Here is a 20,217-nt window from a genome sequence, read left to right as displayed (position 1 = left end):
CACACAGATGTCCACCTTAAATCTGTGATGGATACACGCGATCACGTAAAGGCCACAGCCTATACTCCCCAAATCCATGTCTACAATTACAGCCAGGTTAGCGCTGTGTTTTTACTTGGTCCAAATCATGTGTTCTTTGATCAAACAGTTTGATAACTTTCTGTATCCATATTCAAGTTCAAAACTGTTACTACCAGGGCTGACTGGCTCAGGGGTTACAGCGGCTCGTCCCTAAAACACAAGGTTGGCGAGTCCTAGCTTGGCTTTGCATGTTTTTAGCAAGTTGATCCCCCCGGGTGTTTCATAGTATCATAGTGATTGAGATTTTTTTACCTTATGATTTTTTACCCCACACAGTTACACAAAAATCAGCATTGAGACACATCACGTGTTGTTTTGTAATTCGGTTAAACTATCCCTTTCGAAACATCAACTGCAATGTGAGAGGAACCTTACGAATTGGGGATAACCATTGTTACCTTCGCATTGAAAATGCGGAAGGTTATGTTTTGATCGCCGTGTATTTGTATGCGTGCGTGCGTGTTATTCGTATAAGTCAAAAAGTATTAAACCAAATCACATGGAATTTGGTGGGATGATTGGTTATTATCCGGGGACCATTTGATTAGATTTTGGGATCGATCGGGTCAAAGGTCAAGGTCAAGGTCATGAAAAGGTCAATATCTTATTTTTACCATAACGCAGTTAATTCTTATCCAATGCCAAAATGTTCATAATTCAATGCCCGATCTTGTGATATGCGAAGGTATGCGCTCTACCGAGTGCCCGTTCTAGTTTAGAACTGTAACTCAAACGCAAATATGCATTTCTACCTGTGGCAATGATCAGTGAGAAGGAAGGCAAAAGTTCTTTATTTTCAGACTCAGAGCTTAAGGAAACATCTTTGGCATTATTCAAGGTTTGAAGAGGAAACACACATAACAAATCTGGTTTCTACCTGTGGAAATAATTTTCCATCCTTATGACCAATTATGGAACACTAACTAAAGATAAATAAAGGCTTATACTCCTCAGTGTTTTATTGGCTTTGCTTTATCATATTTTGACTCAAGTGGCAAAAAGATTAAACCCAATCAAGGTGTGTTCGAATGTCTGAGTGATTAACAGAATTTGTCTTTTGTTTTTCTTGTCAGTCATCCGCAACAATAGAAAGTTACTCAACATGAATGGAAAGTCATTATAGATCCATTAGTATTGTTTTACAATTCATTCAAATGAGATTATGAAGCTGCTTTAAGAGGGTCATCTGCGTACAGCACAGCATCATGGGTGTAGCCCAGACATTTACAAAGCAACACAAATACGCAATTGTTTTCAGTCATGCTTTCTGAATCCTGTTGTTTCATAAAATGTTCTGTAAAACAAAAACACTAGCTTCTTAGATTAGATTAGATCGGATCAGATTCAAGTTTCTTTTCATTGCACAACAGGTACTGAGACAACAATATATATATATATATATACAGGACTGTCTCAGAAAATTAGAATATTGTGATAAAGTTCTTTATTTTCTGTAATGCAATTAAAAACACAAAAATGTCATGCATTCTGGATTCATTACAAATCAACTGAAATATTGCAAGCCTTTTATTCTTTTAATATTGCTGATTATGGCTTACAGCTTAAGAAAACTCTAAAATCCTATCTCATAAAATTTGAATATTTCCTCAGACCAAGTAAAAAAAAAGATTTATAACAGCAAAACAAAATCAAACATTTGAAAATGTCCATTAATGCACTCAGTACTTGGTTGGGAATCCTTTTGCACGGATTACTGCATCAATGCGGCGTGGCATGGATGCAATCAGCCTGTGGCATTGCTGAGGGTTTATGGATGCCCAGGATGCTTCAATAGCGGCCTTTAGCTCATTTGCATTGTTGGGTCTGGTGTCTTTCAGCTTCTTCTTCATAATACCCCACAAATTCTCTATGGGGTTCAGGTCAGGGGAATTGGCAGGCCAATCGAGGACAGTAATGGGAATACGGCTATTGTAGCCCATTTGCCGGACACGTCTGTGAACAGTGGCTTTTGATACCTGGACTCCAGCTTCAGTCCACTGTCTTTGAAGCTCCCCCAAATTCTGGAAGCGACTCTTCTTCACAATGCTGTTAAGGCTGCGGTCATCTCTCTTGGTTATGCAGCGTTTCCTGCCACATTTCCCCCTTCCAACAGACTTTTTGTGGATGTGCTTTGAAACTGCACTCTGTGAACAGCTTGCTCTTTGAGAAACTTCTTTTTGTGTCTTACCCTCCTGATGGAGGGTGTCAATGATGGTCCTCTGGACAGCAGTCAGATCAGCAGTCTTCCCCATACTTGTGATTTAGTTTACTGAACCAAGCTGAGTGTTTTGCAAGGCTCAGGAAACCCTTGCAGGTGTTTCGAGTTAATTAGACGATTCAAGTGATTTGTTTAATACCCTACTAGTATACTTTTTCATGATATTCTAATATTTAGAGATAGGATATTTGAGTTTTCTTAAGCTGTAAGCCATAATCAGCAATATTAAAAGAATAAAAGGCTTGCAATATTTCAGTTGATTTGTAATGAATCCAGAATGCATGACATTTTTGTTTTTTTAATTGCATTACAGAAAATAAAGAACTTTATCACAATATTCTAATTTTCTGAGACAGTCCTGTATATATATATATATATATATATATATATAGAGGAGGAGAGAGAGAGACTTTATTTAGTACACTTTGCTAGTACTGCCTAAATTCTTCGTAGTATAGAAGGTGTTGGAAACATTCCTCTGAGATTTTGGTCCACATTGACATAATAGCATCCCCTAGCCTACATCATTAGGCCACCACCAAGTTTCAAGTTTCAAGTTTCAAGTTTTTATTGTCACATCCCCTTTTATACAAGTATAATCGGTTTGTGAAATTCTTATGTGCAAAACACCCGACAGCAGTAGCAGACTAAAAAAAGAATAAGAATGAGAATAAACTATACAATATCCACACACAAAAAAAAGAAGAAAGTATTAACAATATATATATAAAACAATGTAATAGAATATACATCATGACAATATATATATATAAAACAATGTAATAAAATATACACTTTTTTGAGACAATATATATATATATATGTATATACATACAATATATATATACAATATATATATATATAAACAATGTAAGAAAATATACACCATGGCCATAGATATTCACAGAATATGTTCTGGTGTATAGTGTTAATGAGGGTCTCAGTCCTTGTTCAGCAGCCTGATGGCCTGACTGAAGAAGCTGTCCTCAGTCTGTTTGTGCGGCACTTGATACTGCGGTATCGCCTGCCTGACGGTAGAAGGGTGAACAGTTTGTGGCCGGGGTGGTTATTGTCTTTCATCATCCGTTTGGCCCTGGCCACGCACCGCCTGGTGTATATGTCCAGGATGGAGGGAAGCTCACCTCCAACGATGTACTGTGCCGACCGCACCACCCTCTGTAGTGCCCTACGCTCCAGGGCGGTGCAGTTCCCGTACCAGACGGTGATGCAACCTGTCAGAACACTCGATGGTACTGGAGTAGAATGATCTGAGGATGCGGGGGGCCATGTTGAATTTCCTCAGTCGCCTAAGGAAATACAGGCGTTGTTGGGCCCTTTTCACCACGTGAGTGGTGTGCGTGGTCCATGTGAGGTCCTCGGAGATGTGCACGCCGAGGAACTTGAAGCTGCTGACCCTCTACTGCAACTCCGTCTATGGAGATGGGGGTGTGCTCTCCTCTCCGCTTCCTGTAGTCCACGATCAGCTCCTTTGTCTTCTTGACGTTGAGGACGAGGCTGTTCTCCTGGCACCACTGTACCAGTGATCCAACCTCCTCCCTGTAGGCTGTCTCGTCGTCGTCGGTGATCAGCCCCAACACTGTTGTGTCGTCAGCAAACTTGATGATGACGTTGGAGCTGTGCATGGCCGTGCAGTCGTGGGTGTACAGGGAGTAGAGGAGAGGCTCAACACGCATCCCTGAGGGGCTCCCGTGTTGAGGGTCAGCGGCTCTGAGGTGGTACTGCCCATCCTCACCACCTGGCGGCGGCCCGACAGGAAGTCCAGTATCCAGCTGCACATGGTAGAGTGCAGGCCTAGACCTCTGAGCTTGGTGTCGAGCTTGGCGGGAACAATAGTGTTGAACGCTGAGCTGTAGTCCACAACCAGCATTCGCACACAACAGTTCCTCCCCTCCAGGTGGGAAAGGGCGGTGTGAAGTGCCATGGCAATTGCGTCGTCGGTGGATCTGTTTTGACGATATGCAAATTGCCATGGGTCCAGCGTGGCAGGCAACATGGAACAAATGAAGTCCTTGACCAACCTCTCGAAGCATTTACTGACAATCGAGGTGAGGGCTACGGGTCTCCAGTCATTCAGGCAGGTTACCTTGGGGAGTTTGGGGACAGGCACAATGCTGGACATCTTGAAGCTCTCAGGAACAACAGCCTGGGACAGGGAGAGGTTGAAGATGTCTGCGAAGACTCCTGCCAACTGGTCTGCACATGCTCTGAGGCGCGCCCGGGATGTGGTCGGGACCTGCCGCCTTCCGGATGTCCACCCGCTTGAAGGCTCTGCGCACGTCAGCCTCTGAGATGATCAGCAGGCTGGTCTCCTCGGGCAGCGCTGCCTTCGGCGGGCTGCCGTCACGCCGAACCGAGCAAAGAATGTATTTAGCTCGCCTGGGAGGGAGGTAGAGGAGTTCTCTTCACCGCTGGTTCTCCCTCTGAAGTCCGTGATTGTCTGTAGCCCCTTCCACACACCTCTCACGTCATGGCTCTTGAGCTTTTCCTCCACCTTGTTCCTGAACTCCCGCTTGGCAGAGCCGATGGTCTTACGGAGGTCGTAGCGGGCTCTTTTGTATTCCGCCATATTCCCGGAGTCAAAGGCGGTGTTACGCGTGCGGAGTGCAGCGCGAACATCACCAACCTGAACCATTGATACAAGGCTGGATGGATCCATGCTTCAATGTTGTTTACATCTAATTCTGCACCTACCTACAAATGTTGCAGCAGAAATCGAGACCAGGCAACGTTTTTCCAATCTTCTATTGTCCAATTTTGGTCAGCCTGTACAAATTGTAGCTTCAGTTTCCTGTCGAGCAGCTGACAGGAGTTGTCCCTGGTGGGGTCTTCTGCTGCTGGAGTTCATCTGCTTCAAGGTTCCACGTGTTGTGCGTTCTGAGATTCTACATATACCTTTTTTGTTAAGAGTGGATATTTGAGTTACTGTCCTCTTTCTATTATCTCTAACCACGCTGCCCATTCTCATCTGACCTCTGACATCAACAAGGCATTTTCTTCCACACAACTGCCACTCACTGGATATTTTCTCTTTTTCGCACCATTCTTTGTAAACCCTTAAGATGGTTGTACTTGAAAATCTGAGTTGATCAGCAGTTTTTTGACACCACCAACCATACCACATTCAAAAGTCACATAATTCTCACTCACCTCCCTTTCTTCCCCATTCTGATGCTCAGTTTGAACTTCAGCAAGTTGTTTTACATTGAGATGCCTAAATGCATTGAGTTGCTGCCATGCGATTGGCTGATAAGTTATTTGCGTTACGAGCAATTAAACAGGTGTGCCTAATAAAGTATATATATATTGTACGTCCTTAATGGTGCAACGATAGAAGTTCACTACAATCTGTGTCGACAGTGGTTTTCTTCAGTCTCCTCAAGAAGAAGGAAAGCTGATTAGCCTTCTTCACTAGAGTCAAAGTGTTGAGGGTCCAACTATATTCCTTGGAGATGTGGACATCCTGACACTTAAAGCTGGCGACACACACTCAACCTCTGTCCTGTTGATACAGATGGAAGTGCGTTTGCCACCTTTGAAGTGCACAAGGAGCTCTTCTTGGTCATGAGAGTACGGTTGTTGTCAGTGCACCACGCTGCCAGGTGCTGGACCTCCGCACTGTATATTGGTTATCATTGTTGTTGATGAGGCCAAAACTAGTTGTGTCTCCTGTGAACTCGATGAAGATATTTGACCCATGTATATGTCATTGCATTCTCAGCCTTCTCAGATGGTGGTTGTTTTTGTTGTTGTTGTTGTCCAGGTGGGGAGAGCTGAGTACACCTGTTTTGGTGGTAGACGGGCGTCCAGTCTGGGTGGGTTTTGACATTAGCCAAGACAAGCAACTAGGGGGGTGGGGTGAGTGCACCAGGACTGAAGTCATGAAGGCTTGCTGCAGTGGTGTGTTTAGGCACCGATACAGTGAAGGTGGTTGCAAAGCATGTTGGGACAGCTGTTTTGGGCCAGTCACAGGTTGAAGAAGTCATTGGATGTGAATCATTCATCGTATTTGAAACAATCTGTTTCTATATTTTATTTTGACCGTTGGCTACATAATAACCAGCTTGCCCTTTGTAAAATACTTAATCGGCTAACGGTAGGAAGCAAAAAATGCCAGATGCAGTGAAGCTAAGATTAGCCAGCTAAGATAGTTATATATCACATTTAGTCTGTCTGCTTTTACGTTGTATCTCTGACATTATGTTTTTATTCTGTCCATTTTAACATTGTTCTCCCTTATTTTATTTGCTTTATCTGTAGATTGTATTTGTAATCTTATGTTTTTAGGTTTGTTCTTAACATCAGCAACATTGGGACTACAGATGAAAAATAGCCTCTTGGCTAACTCTGGCACATTTACTGCAATGTTTTTATCAATGTGCACTGTCCCTTATTAAATAAACCATTTCAACAACAACAACAACAAAAATAGGGGACAGACACAGAGAGAGCAGGATGTCTTGGAATGCATTCATTCAAAACCCGGTACCTGTAGACCTTCACGCAGGTTTGGGAGGAGGTGGATATGCTTATTTGTACAAAATAACCATTGTGAAACAATGAGAACATAAAATGGTATTCCTCTTCAGACTTCTGATTCACAACTTTGGTTTCACTCTCTAGTTTGCTCCACCACCTCTGCAATTCCTCACAAGATACCCCTCGCTCACTCATTCGTTCGCTCATTGTTCTGAAGAATACATATCGTACCTCGACCTGGATGATAACCTCGTCAAAAATGTTAGTGAATGACAAGACAAATAATGTAGTTTTACAATATGAATTTTACCACCCATTGGCATATTTTTGTTGTCTGATAGTAGCCGAGGGGCTTTAAAAAAAAGCAAAGAGATTAAAAGATCACTGTTTTTTAGCTTTGGCTATGACTTGAAGTGAAAATGTTGCACAATAGCTCTGAGTCAACCGGAAATGTTACAACATTGTGTGTTTGGACCATTAACCTCCTTTAACCAACAGCGATACCTGTGTTGAGACTTCGGTAGTTTGGGCCTAATCTCAACAATGCAACACCTGTCGTCTGACCTGGATCTTTTTTTGAGAAATTATATTTCACACAGTAAATATTTGATCAAATTAAAATACGGCTAGCATGAAATCATTTGTACTGTATGATAACATCTCCAATGATTGTGTATATATGTATATATATAAATATATATATATATATATATATATATACAGTATATACAGTATATCATTGGAAATGTTATCTTACAGACTTATTTTATGATCAAATTGTGAGGGAATAGGACAAGTGAGTTATGCCAACACAAGAATGTCACATAGCTGTACTATTATACATAACAGTATTTGTCATTACTATGTTCTGTAAAAATAATTTAGAGGGAAAAATGCAGGTTTTCTTCTATGTTGTGAATGTAAATCACAATGTACAGAGTCTGATTGTTTAACTACTGAATTAAAGTCTGGTGTGAACTTCAATTTGATGCATCTCCCATATTTGTTACGGCTCACAAGTTTATAACAGATATGCTAACTCACAAAAGATGTAGTTCACATCGTAAATTATCGTTTAAAATCTCAATAAATTAAATTTGAACAGCGTTGAATACTGAACTAAGCCTTTTCAATATGTTGTCCCTCTTCTCTTGTCTTGGTGTCCTTTGGTATTTTCCAGAAACACAAACTATAAAAGCTGTTCAAAGCTGAGGTGGTTTGGGCATCTAATTCGGATGCCTCCTGGATGCCTCCCATGAGAGGTTTTCCAGCTGAGAGGAGACCCCGGGGAAGACCCAGGACACGCTGGAGAGATTATATCTCCCAGCTGATCTGGGAACGTTTCGGGATCCCACAGAGTGAGTTGGAAAGTGTTGCGGGTGAGAGGGAAGTCTGGGTCAGCCTGCTGGGTCTGCTGCCTCCGATGAGAATGGATGGATGGACAAACTACAAATCTGAATTCTAACGTGGAAAAAAATAGATCTGATTTTACTCATAATTGACCTGTTCAATACACAACATACACCTGCAGTCATATTAATCCATGAACAATAACTGGGTCTGCAACAAAAGTAATAGTGTTGACTAAGGAGTAAGAAAATTTGACAGAATCACGTTTTCTCAATTTCATTTTCAATCAAATGCATTGCAACAGGTTCACAAATTAAATTGCGACGAGGTCAATAGTTTCATAGACACTGCCAATAAGTCAGTGCTAACACCGGATAGGTGTACAGTTATGCATTCTGCCACTTATTCTGAACAGAGAAAAGCCAAGATGACTCAACAGAGCTTTCCATAAGCACTGGCTTGAAAGACAACAACTCATAGCAGTCTAGTCGGTTTTCTTCAAGATGTCATTTGCAATACAACTTAGTATTGTATCAATAATATTATACTTATAGGACATAGGGTTGGACCATGAAAAGATAAGGTGAATAATCACAGGCCAAATGCTCTTTCCATCATCGTTGCACTTGAATAGGGATCCGCTGTGATAGAGACTGTGATCTTGTGTGCAAGAAAACAGATTTAATTCTGAAAATGTGACTATCGTAATGTTTTCTCACCCATTGTACCTACAACACCTTCTTTAAAACTTCTCAAAGATTCACATTCCAAAAAATCTAAATGTATATATTATTAATCCAAATAATCCAAGTATACATTCTGTAGACTCTGAATGAGCTCCATGTATTTATAAGATTGTTGCATTCCAGTGAAGTTTATTAAAGGTCTTTGGGTCTGGTCATTACCTCAGGTCATTACGTCAGGCTGGCATAGGGTCAAAGAGTGAATTAACCTCACTCCTGAACAATCTCAGTGACGTGAACATAATCATTAATCAAAACAACCCTGTTCCCTCTATTGTTCTCTGTTCTCACTTGTGCGTTAGCAACACAATGCAACTTGTAAACATTGGCACTGTTACAGCAGCAGCCAGTCTTAAGTAGCAGCTAGTGCATACTACTTAAGTGCTTAAAGAATGGTTCCCACCTGACACACAGACCTGTCATTGGAAAGAAGAAATAATATTAAAAAGACATTTTATTTGTATAGCGCTTTAAAAGGTACTCAAAGGCACTTTAGATAGTAAAGACAGAAACAATAAAAGCTAGAACAAGGTAAAGAAGAGAGATGACACAACATAAAAGCAGATTTAATTAAATAATTTGTTAGTACTGTTTTGAAAGTGGCGAGTGACGGAGCATGTCTGAGATGATGGGGAGAGACTTCCAGAGGGAGGGGGCAGCAATGGAGAAGACCCTGCCCTGTCCCCCAGGTCTGATGTTTGTATAAAGTAGGGGGGTAAGGAGGTTGGCGTCTGCAGATCTGAGGTGGGAGCGTGTCGGTGCAGGAGGTCAGAAAGGTATGAAGGGGTTCAGGGTTGTGAAGGGCTTCGTAGGTGATGAGGAGACTCTTGAACTGGATTATTTGCTGTATCGGGAGCCAGTGGAGCTTTTGAAGGAGTGGGGTGGTATGGTCTCTGGTGTGGGAGTGGGAGAGGAGACGAGCAGCTGAGTTCTGGATATATTGTAGATTGTTGATGATTTTGGTGGATGTGCCATACAGGAAGCTGTGGCAGTAGTCCAGTCAAGAGGTGATGAAGACGAGGATGAATGTTTTTGCGGCTGAAGAGGAGAGGGAGGGTTATCGGTGGGCGACGTTTTTAAGATAAAAGAAGGCATTTTTTGTGATATGCTTAAAGTGGAGTTCAAAGGAGAAGGTTGGATCAAAGATGACACCAAAGGCACAGGTGCCATCGATGAAGAGAGAGAAGTTGTGGTGCAATTTGTTTGGTGATTTTGGGCCGCGAATTTCAGATTTGGCGCTATTGAGTTTGAGGAAGTTGGCATCCAGCCAGTAATGAGGGAAGACTCACGACGGGATAGGAGGATGGAGTATTCGATGGTGTCAAAGGCTGCACTGAGGTTCAGTAGGATGAGGATGTTGAGGGAGTGGTCATCAGAGGAGAGGAGGAGGTCGTTGGTGACATTGATTAGATCTCTAATCTCCCTTTTCTTTCTAAAATAATGGAACGCACTGTTACCTACCAACTCAAAACCTACCTGGATTCCATCCAACGATATTAACCATATAAATCCAGATTCAGATCCATCACAGGACAAAAAGAGTTCTAATGAAACATCGCCCGTCTACTCCCCTCCACGCCCCTCCCTCTATTCTGGCAAATCTCCCAAAATCATCAACAAACTACATCCAGATCTCAGCTGCCGTCTGCTTTCCCACTCCCGCACCAGAGATCACATGACCCCATTCCTCCAAAACATCCACTGGCTCCCGATACATCAAATAATCTAGTTCAAGATTCTCCTCATCACCTACAAAGCCCTTCACAACCCTAAACCCCTTCATACCTTTCTGACCTCGTGCACCAACACACTCCAAACGTATTACACGTATGAAGCTATAGCGTAAGTTTAGTCAGAAGACCATACTCTTGAAAGCCCGTCACTTATTTGTCATACATCTGCCAATCACTTCTCACGCATGCACTGATTATTTACTTGCCGTCATTGTTTGGGGCTGTCAATCATGACACCACTTGTTTAGATCCGCTGGTCTCCTCTATCCAATAAGCACAACTAAACAATGACATGGTTAGCCACTGCTGTCTCTTTTAAATATGTCTCTCAACCTTCAGTTCATTCATGCTTCTGTTATGCTCCCCTCCAGCTCCCCATCTCTGCCCAGTCTTCATCAGATCCATCAGCTTCATCAACTCATTATTCTATCAGCCTCATCAGCACCAACACCAGTTATTGAAAATGAGAAGTAATGTCATCTTAAATTGCTTTAGAATATTCATAAAAAATTGTACAGTAATATTACAGGAACTCTAACATGGACATGTATATTCAATTTAATTCAATTTAGTTTTGAACACCCCCAAATAACAAATTTGCCTCAGAGAGCTTTACAGTCTGCTTTCTTTTTGTTTTGTTCTGTTTGTCTCTTGTCCCCTGTAAAGCGTCTCAGAGAAGCGCTATAGAAATCTGAATTATTATACATATGACATCATGGATCTTTGACCTCCAATGGGATCAGGAAAAACTCCCAAAAAACTGAAAAGAACCTTTCACAGGGAAAAAAGGGAAGAAACCTTCAGGAGAGCAACAGAGGAGGATCCCTCTCCGGGATGCACAGAAGCAAGAGATGTCATGTCATGTGTACAGAGTTACAAATCATTTAATGAATATGACAGAAATGATGAATATAATGATATTTCAATAATGATGCGTCAAATACACCATGCATCATGAACAGGATTCTAGTGGAAATGTTTGCTAACCAATAAAAGAAATATTATTATTAGGTAATATAGTATTTTTTTTAACCCTTGTTCAATTAAAAACAGTACAGTAGTGGATCCTCAGATTGTATTTTAATTGGATTTCGTATTGATACAAAATAAGGTGTAAGTGTCTATATGTAAACATTAAGATGTAAGTGTGATGTGGGCGAGTTGGCGATGATGGAGGGGGAACGGTGGGTAAAATATTTAGTCTGGAGCCTTGTAAACCAGCTGCTTTGATAAAAAAAATGTGGTCAGGGATCTCTAAAAGTCAAATTTGCTCAATTTCATTTCTTTTGTGCTGAACCTATCAGTGATACGATCTGTAACTCTGCTCCGTGAGACGATTTATCATCCTTTGCAAAGATATATATATATATATATTTGAACTCCAAACACAAACTGCAGTGTATTTAGTATTTATACACTACCGTTCAAAAGTTTGGGGTCATCCAGACAATTTCGTGTCTTCCATGAAAACTCACTTTTATTTATCAAATGAATTGAAAATTGAATAGAAAATATAGTCAAGACATTGAAAAGGTTAGAAATAATGATTAATATTTGAAGTATTAATTTTGTTCTTCAAACTTCAAGCTCAAAGGAAGGCCAGTTGTATAGCTTATATCACCAGCATAACTGTTTTCAGCTGTGCTAACATAATTGCACAAGGGTTTTCTAATCAGACATTAGTCTTCTAAGGCGATTAGCAAACACAATGTACCATTCGAACACTGGAGTGATAGTTGATGGAAATGGGCCTCTATACACCTATGGAGATATTTCATTAGAAACCAGACATTTCCACCTAGAATAGTCATTTACCACATTAACAATGTATACTGTGTATTTTTGATTAATGTTATCTTTATTGAAAAAACAGCGCTTTTCTTTGAAAAATAAAGACATTCATAAGTGACCCCAAACTTTTGAACAGTAGTGTATATTTACAAAGTTTCTCAACGTTCAGCAACATGACAAGTAGATTTAAAATGAGTAAGGACTCATAGAGGAATGAAAAAAAAGAAAAAGTTATTCAATGAAAAGGCAACATTGACAATTGATTGGACTTTACTTTCACAAGATGTAGGGCTATCAATGGGTAAGACGGTCAGACCGCGCAGTACAACCATACCAAGAAAGTTACAGACAGACTAAGGCGAATTATTTACTATTCACCAAGGCACACCGAAATAAAGCTGCAGCACATCTCTTGGAATTCTTCTAGATGACTGATAGTTAGCATTAGCATGTTTGCCGCAGATGTTTGCTTCACTTCACTCACAATATAATTCTTGTTGGACAGTTAACGCTCATCCTGAATCCGTCATCAAATGTGCGCACGTCATGCTCCAAAGCAACAACGAAGGAGTTTTAGTTCTTTTGTTGCTAAAATTAGCCTGAAAAGACCTAAATGTAATGAACGACAAGTTCCAAAATGGCTTCAGTGAACTGGATGCAGCATTGGAGGCAAGCTCTTGTTTATTCCTATGAAAGTAGCCCTGTGGTGCATAAAACCAAACTGGAAGACAAAGCAAGCTCAAAATGTTGCAGTTGCCACTGTTTGGAAAGGTGCCGCGCCATTTGTCGCTGGATAAAGATTTTGTTCCACCTCATGGAGTTGTCCCTCTCTATATGTTGCAGTTACTGACAAAATACAGCACCATAGATCAAACACCAGTGTACTTTATGTAAAATGGTGTTTTATGTTTAGTTCAACTGCAACTAGTCGAAAGACTACTTGTTCTGGAATGCAGAAGCCACAGATTTGGTTGCTCTTGGCATGCGAGGGAGATAAGCTAAATGTGTGGTGTATGAGCTGTTATCAGAGTATCCGGTTAGACTGATAGCTCTGGGCGATGCTGAGTGTCGCTGTTTGTCTAGCAGGAGTGGTGCTGGTGAAAGAGCGAAACCCCAGGAGTGAAACAACCAGAGGCTGATCAGCACCAGGGAAACAGCACCAGCCTCGCCAGCACAGTAGTCCAAGTACAAAAGAGTGCATGGAGATGAGTCAGTGTTTCCTAACTTCTGGTTTCTTGTTTTGAAGTCAATGATTAGGTTTTACATGCAAACTTATGTTTCACTATTATTCTGAATATGACAATATTCAGAATTTGATTTGGCTCATGTCAACATATCATTTTTCTATATTCTGAAGTAGGCCTTATTCAAATAGAACATTTTATAACGAAGACATGTGGCATACGGGAATATTATTTATGTTTGAGGAGTATTCTTTGGACAGGTATACAATGCGTTCGGAATATGTGTATCATGAGGGGTTTACTACCAGCTCTAACAAATTTGCAAACTAATCAATAGTTTTAGTGCCCAAAAGAAAATCCCACATTTGTGGTTCGGCAGTAGAAACACACCTACTTTTAAGCATTATAAAGGACTTAGACGTGTGTTCCTAGAGTCAAACAAGGCATCGACTCGCCAAACACAACCGAGAATGGTGCCGACATGAGATTCACCAGCCCCAGTAATGAGGATTGGGCATTGGGTCATTAATCAGAATATGCACTGTGCATGTAAATGGATAAAATAATGAGATATTCAATTGTAAAGAGATTATTAGCAATATTGTCTTTTTCGAAATAAAGGCAGAAACAGGAATATTTGTATATATACAGTATGTGAATATAGTAGTTTATTTATTTATGGATTTTTGGTTATACCTCTGAAGTATGGCCTCTAGTTACCACAAGATTAAGACATTTTAAAGTTTTGTTCAACAATATAAAATATGTATCGGTTAATTCCCCTAAGATAAATTTTGAAGCTTTTACATGTCTGTCAAAATGTATACTTATTGCCATTATTTCTGTCCAGTGCATGAAGTAGTGAGACATTCTTACAGGAACGCTGGGTGGTGGATACGTTTTCAACCTGAAATGAATCAAGTCTTGTGTTGTCTAAACCTGACCATCACTAGAGTGTCTTCCATCTATTCATCCATCGTTCCATCATCTTTACAGGGTTGTGTTTGTCTGTCATTGGGGAGAGATGGGGTTAACCCTGGGTAATTAAATCTAAAACACAGAATCATATTTAAACACTAATCACATGTGTTGTTTGTCAAATCTTGATCTGAAAAGTATCTAATAACTATATCTGTCAAATGAATGTAGCTGGTTTTTGTGGTTCCCCTTTATGAGTTCATCTTGAGGTCATTCAGCCTGGTCAGTAGATGAAATGTTTTGTGATCATGTCGGCACTTTAGCTGTTGGTTTTTAAACTGTGAAGACATTTAAGTCTCAGTGATTCATGTTCGATACAGACTTTAACAGTTTTGCAGGCATGTTAGCCAATTCACTATGGATGGCACCACAGTACAACTATATATCAGTGGCGGGCCGTCCGGGCCTTCTAAGCCTTCTCGGAAGGCCTAAACATAATTACAAAGTTATAGCTATTTTATAATTTTAAAAAATATATTATATTATAATTAGAATATTTTCTGAATTTTTATTTTGTTATTGCACTATTGTCATCCTCTGTTGTTGTGCTTCCATCCGGCAGCGCTGCTTCCAGGCCGATTTATTTTAACGGGAGCTTTTATCCAATCGAATTTCACCTCCAGAGTCTCTATGGCAGTGGTTCTCAACCTTTTTTCAGTGATGTACCCTCTGTGAAATACTTTTTTCAGCCAAGTACCCCCTAACCAGCGCAAATAATCTTTGGTAAAAAAAAAGTAGAAATACACAGCCATCAGTGTCGGATTTATTAAACTGTCAACAATGAACATTGCATTAAACTGAATGCTTTAGCATTTACATTTGAATGAGAAACTTGTGCTTGTGCTTCACTGAGGATCTTTATCAGTCTTGGTGGCAGGGAGGCCACTGCTGTGATTAAGCTCTTCTCCAGGCACAGTCTGTTTCTTTGCTTTGTTTTGATCACAGTCATTGCAGAGAAGGAGGCCTCACATAAATATGTGGAGGCAAAGGGCAGTAGCTGCTCCAAAGCTTTCTGTCCCAGGTCAGGGTGCTCCTGCTTCACACACCCAAAACTGTGTGAGTGTGGATGTGGCAAACTTAATCTGGAGGCCACGGTCAGATGACACTTCCAGGAGTTTTTCCTGATAAGTGACAGGTAGCTTGCTTCTGTTTGCTTCAGACAAGAGAAATGGGTTTCTCACCCAATCCAGCTGTACAGATTTATCCTCCATGTCAGGAAAGTAGGAATGAAAATCTTTAATCACGTTGGTCAAATGTCCCACTATGACCGACTTGACTGGAGCTCTGTCCACATCCTCACGAGAGAGAAAAGCATCCACCTGGGGAAAGCAAGTGAAATCTCCCTCTGCAGAGGACCTTCTCCACAGCTCTGCTTTCTTCAGGAAGCCACCCACCTTGTCATACATGTTTAAAATGCTGGTCTCCTTGCCCTGCAGAGACACATTCAGTTCGTTCAGTTTGCTGAATATATCTGCCAGATAGCACAGCTTTGCAAGCCAGTCTGTGTCCTGGAACAAGGTGGCATGGGGAGACCTGTGCTCGATCAGAAAGGTGTGTACTTCAGATCGTAATTCCAACAGCCGGTTGAGTATTCTCCCTCGAGAGAGCCAGCGTACTTCTGTGTGCAGCAGCAGTGTTGTGTGTTCAGCTCCCATGTTTTCACAGAGGCGGCGAAACAGGCGTGCATTGCGTGGCCTTGACTTTATGAAGTTGATCACTTTGACGCTGTCGTTCAAAACGTCATGTAACACAGGGCTCATTTTCTTGCACGCCAACGCTTCCCTGTGTATGACACAGTGAGTCCACTTCATGTCGGGGTTTTCTTTTTTAATGCGCGCTATGAGTCCTCTCGCGCTGCCCGTCATTGAGGCCGCTGCGTTCGTGCAGATGCTGGGGGGGGGTGGGGTGCTGAGCGATTAAATATATCTCGTGTTCTATTTTGTGGTGCCCCCTCAGGACTTGGTGCCCTACGCGCAGCGCGTAGTGCGCGTTATGGGAGCGGAGGCGCTGCGTGGACATAAATCCCATTAAAACATAGTCGTCTGAAAACTGACGGGATTTTGCCGGCTCTGGTTTGGCCTTCTTTGGCACTTGTCCCTCCGTGTTTTCAGCAGCATTGCTGCTACGCTTCAACCACGACTTCATTATTTGAGTTTAAAAGCCGGCAGTGATAGACGGGTCATGACCGTTAGCGTGTGCCACGTTGGGTCAAACCATCCTGATATGGGGGAGACTCTGGGTTTTTAGGATAATTAAATTAAATTGCCTACTAAATATACAATTCAGTTTATGAACTTACACTTGTGTTTTATTGAATATTTATTAAATAACTATTTTTAAAGGATTTTTGAATGGATGCTAATTTTAAATAGATTTTAAAAAATCTCACGTACCCCCTGGAGTGCCTTCACGTACCCCCAGGGGTACGCGGACCCCCATTTGAGAACCACTGCTCTATGGAAGAAGAGCAGCTCATCTCAGGCCGTCACACAGGCCGAGACAAGTACAGCCTGCTTGAAGTACATGGCGAACTTATCGTTGATTGACATAATCTTTAACCAATCATATCATTAGTTTGACATACTGGGTGTATTTGTTGAGGTCTTCTGGCCTTCTGGAAGCCCATGAAAGTAGTCAAATTAACCTACGCTGTGATTGGTTCGTGGGCACGCATGCAGTTCAACGGAGAGGAAAAGAAGATAGATTAGCGGGGGTCAAGAAGTTAAGGAGGAAACTAATTTTGGCCCCTTTTTAGAATTAGTATTTTTTAAATACAAGTTAATAGATAAATATATATTTAGTTTGGTGTCGGTAGGTGCCACGAGCTGCCAGTGCTAGAAGTGCCAGTGCCAGAAGTGTCATGAGGCGTCAGAGACTTGCCACCAGTAGTCAGACAGATGCCACCACTAGGGGGGCAGAAGTCAAGAAGGTGCCACTACTCGTCAGATAAGTGCCAGTAGTTGTCAGATGATTGCCACTAGTCAGCAGAGTGTGCCATTCCTTTTTCATTCACCTTTTTTCAGTAATTGAACTTCCACTGATATTTATCAAACCACTTTTTTTGTTGATGTGACTGCGGTGTCATTTAAAAAAATATGTTTTAAATTTCTTATGTTTCATTCTGTCAGCTCAGCATGTTATCTTGTTAAAACCATGGATCACCATTGACCTGAAGGCTCTCCTTAATATAAAGAAAGTAACCTTCAGGTCTGGGTACATGGACAAGCTCAGGTGAGTCCAGCGCGACCTGAAGGTGAAGCTCAGGGCAATGGACTCCTACAAGAGGAAGCTGGAGGCCAAACTCCAGCTGAACAACGGGAGAGAGGTGTGATCCGGGATGAAGCAGATAACTTTTATATACACTTCGCCCACTTCATATACACTACATATATGTTGCACTTTTGCACTTTTTATATTGTTTACATTTAATTTCCTAAATGAACACACTCTGCAAAAACAAAACCTAACTCAAGCATCACAGAACCTTACAAAAAATGTTTTCCAAATAAACTGACATCTAGTGGCAGTCCTGTTGAAGCTTGGCACTTATCGACTATAATCTGTACACAAACGACATCCTCTGACCTTTGACCCTCACATTAAAAACAAATAACGTGAAGAAAAAATGAAGAAACCTTCGGAAAAGCAACAGAGGAGGATCCCATCATCGGGGTGGACACAAGTACAATAGATGAACAACATAACAGTTACAGCACATTCAATGAATACGACAGGAGTTATTCTTATGAGTAGCAGGCAGGATGAAAAAGTTACAATGACCAAAAATACCAGCAGCAGTGGATATAGTATACTAATAAAATGATAAGAAGAAGAAGAAGAAGAAGAAGAAGAAGAAGAAGTAAGGGTATTGCCAATGGTAATAGTAATAACTAACAACTAATAGTAATAACTAACAACTAATATGTTAATAGCAGTAGGTGTTGGGTCGGACCCGGATCCAGATATAACCACGCTCCACGTAAACGTGGAGTTGTGGTTGGAGTTGTCTGACAACTACTGGCACTTCTGAGCACTGTCACACTTAAGAGAGGTGTGCATGTTTACCTGGTGGACAACATATTCCAGTGATTAGCTAAGACGTAACAGTGTCGTCTCCTCAAAGTAGAGTTTCATAATGGTCGTATAACAGTATGACATGACATGGGAAAATATATATTCATTTTTTATTTAAAAAAAGGTTGGTACATTATACATATTATGGTATATATGTCTAATATATTAAGAAGTGAAATGTAATAGTAGCAAAACAATATTCAATATAGTACAGCAGTAATGTACAGCAAGATCTTATGGCATATTGTAAGTATACGTCTACAAAAAGACACTCATTATCTATCCATCTATCTATCCATCTGTGTAACTATCTTTATATCTGTCTCGCTAGCTATCTATCTAGCTAAATCACAGCTCCTCCATTCTATGATCATAAAACTGATTTCTTCCGCTGTCCGGGCACTGAGTCGTCGCAGACTCGTCACGTCTGCGCAAACACGCCGCAGGGTCCGTGTACGTAATGTTATTTCGTTTTTTCGTTTCATTCCAAATACGGAATATGGAAATCACGTGGTTTTTTCGTTTTCCGTTTGAAAACCAAAAACGGAAAAACGGAATACCACCTCCGTATTTCGTTTCTGCTGTCTGAAACCAAAAACAACAGAACGGAAATGCTTAAAATGAAGTCAAAATAAAAGCCAGTGATAAATATTCGTATTGACCTTAGAAGAATATTAATTAATCAATATAAAGAATAAAGAATTAAACGGGGATATTTTAACGATGCAAACACATAGCAGGGTAACGTTAGAAGAATATTAATTTGTCAATATAAAGAATAAAGAATTAAACCTGGATATGTTAGCGACAGTGGTGACGACGGGAAGTTTAATATTCATGTACACAGCAAGAATCACCTTCTCACTTCATCGTTGCATTGTTTGATGCAACACAGTTAATCAACATGTAATTAAATAACTATTTCACACTTTCATTAATTATTCAGAATGGTTAACTGAAGATATTGAAATGTGTGAAAGTAAGTTAGTCTGGGGGGGCGGGGAAATATTTGTTTATCAAGAATCTGAAAATGTCTATTTTGCAATGACAGAATCACAGAATCGACAGAATCTGGCCAGAAATCAACAACCGGGTTAACTACCCGTTGAAAGCTGCATTGGTCCAACTGGTGGATCAGGAGGAGCTAGACATGGAGGACCAGATGACTCGGTTCTGTGTGTCATCTTTGACATGCCAGTTGGCCCAGATCGGTGTTAACCGAACTGTGCAAGCATGGAATGCACACAGGATTCCTGGTATGTCTTCGGGTTGGTCTTTCAAGCCTTTTTTAATGTGAATAATTATTTTCAAAATGTTTTACTCTTGAATGTTTCTTAAACATGTTTAATCAAATACTAGAAGGAGCATGTTGCAATACATGGCATGGTTGTGACAGCCACATTGAATTATTATTACAGGAGGGGATACCAAATTACTAGGCCAGAGATGGATGCCCAAATAAGCTGTCGACAGACCTTTTGCCAAATGCATCTGTGGCTGCAGACTGGTACGACCAGGAAGTGGGCTCACTGACACGAGTGTCAGACTTTGGCACCAACCCATTTCCA

This window comes from Pseudoliparis swirei, chromosome 4 (assembly GCF_029220125.1).
Source record: "Pseudoliparis swirei isolate HS2019 ecotype Mariana Trench chromosome 4, NWPU_hadal_v1, whole genome shotgun sequence".
Taxonomy (NCBI): Eukaryota; Metazoa; Chordata; class Actinopteri; order Perciformes; family Liparidae; genus Pseudoliparis; species Pseudoliparis swirei.
The sequence above is the reverse complement of the archived record's forward strand: the minus strand, read 5'-3'. Positions refer to the sequence as shown.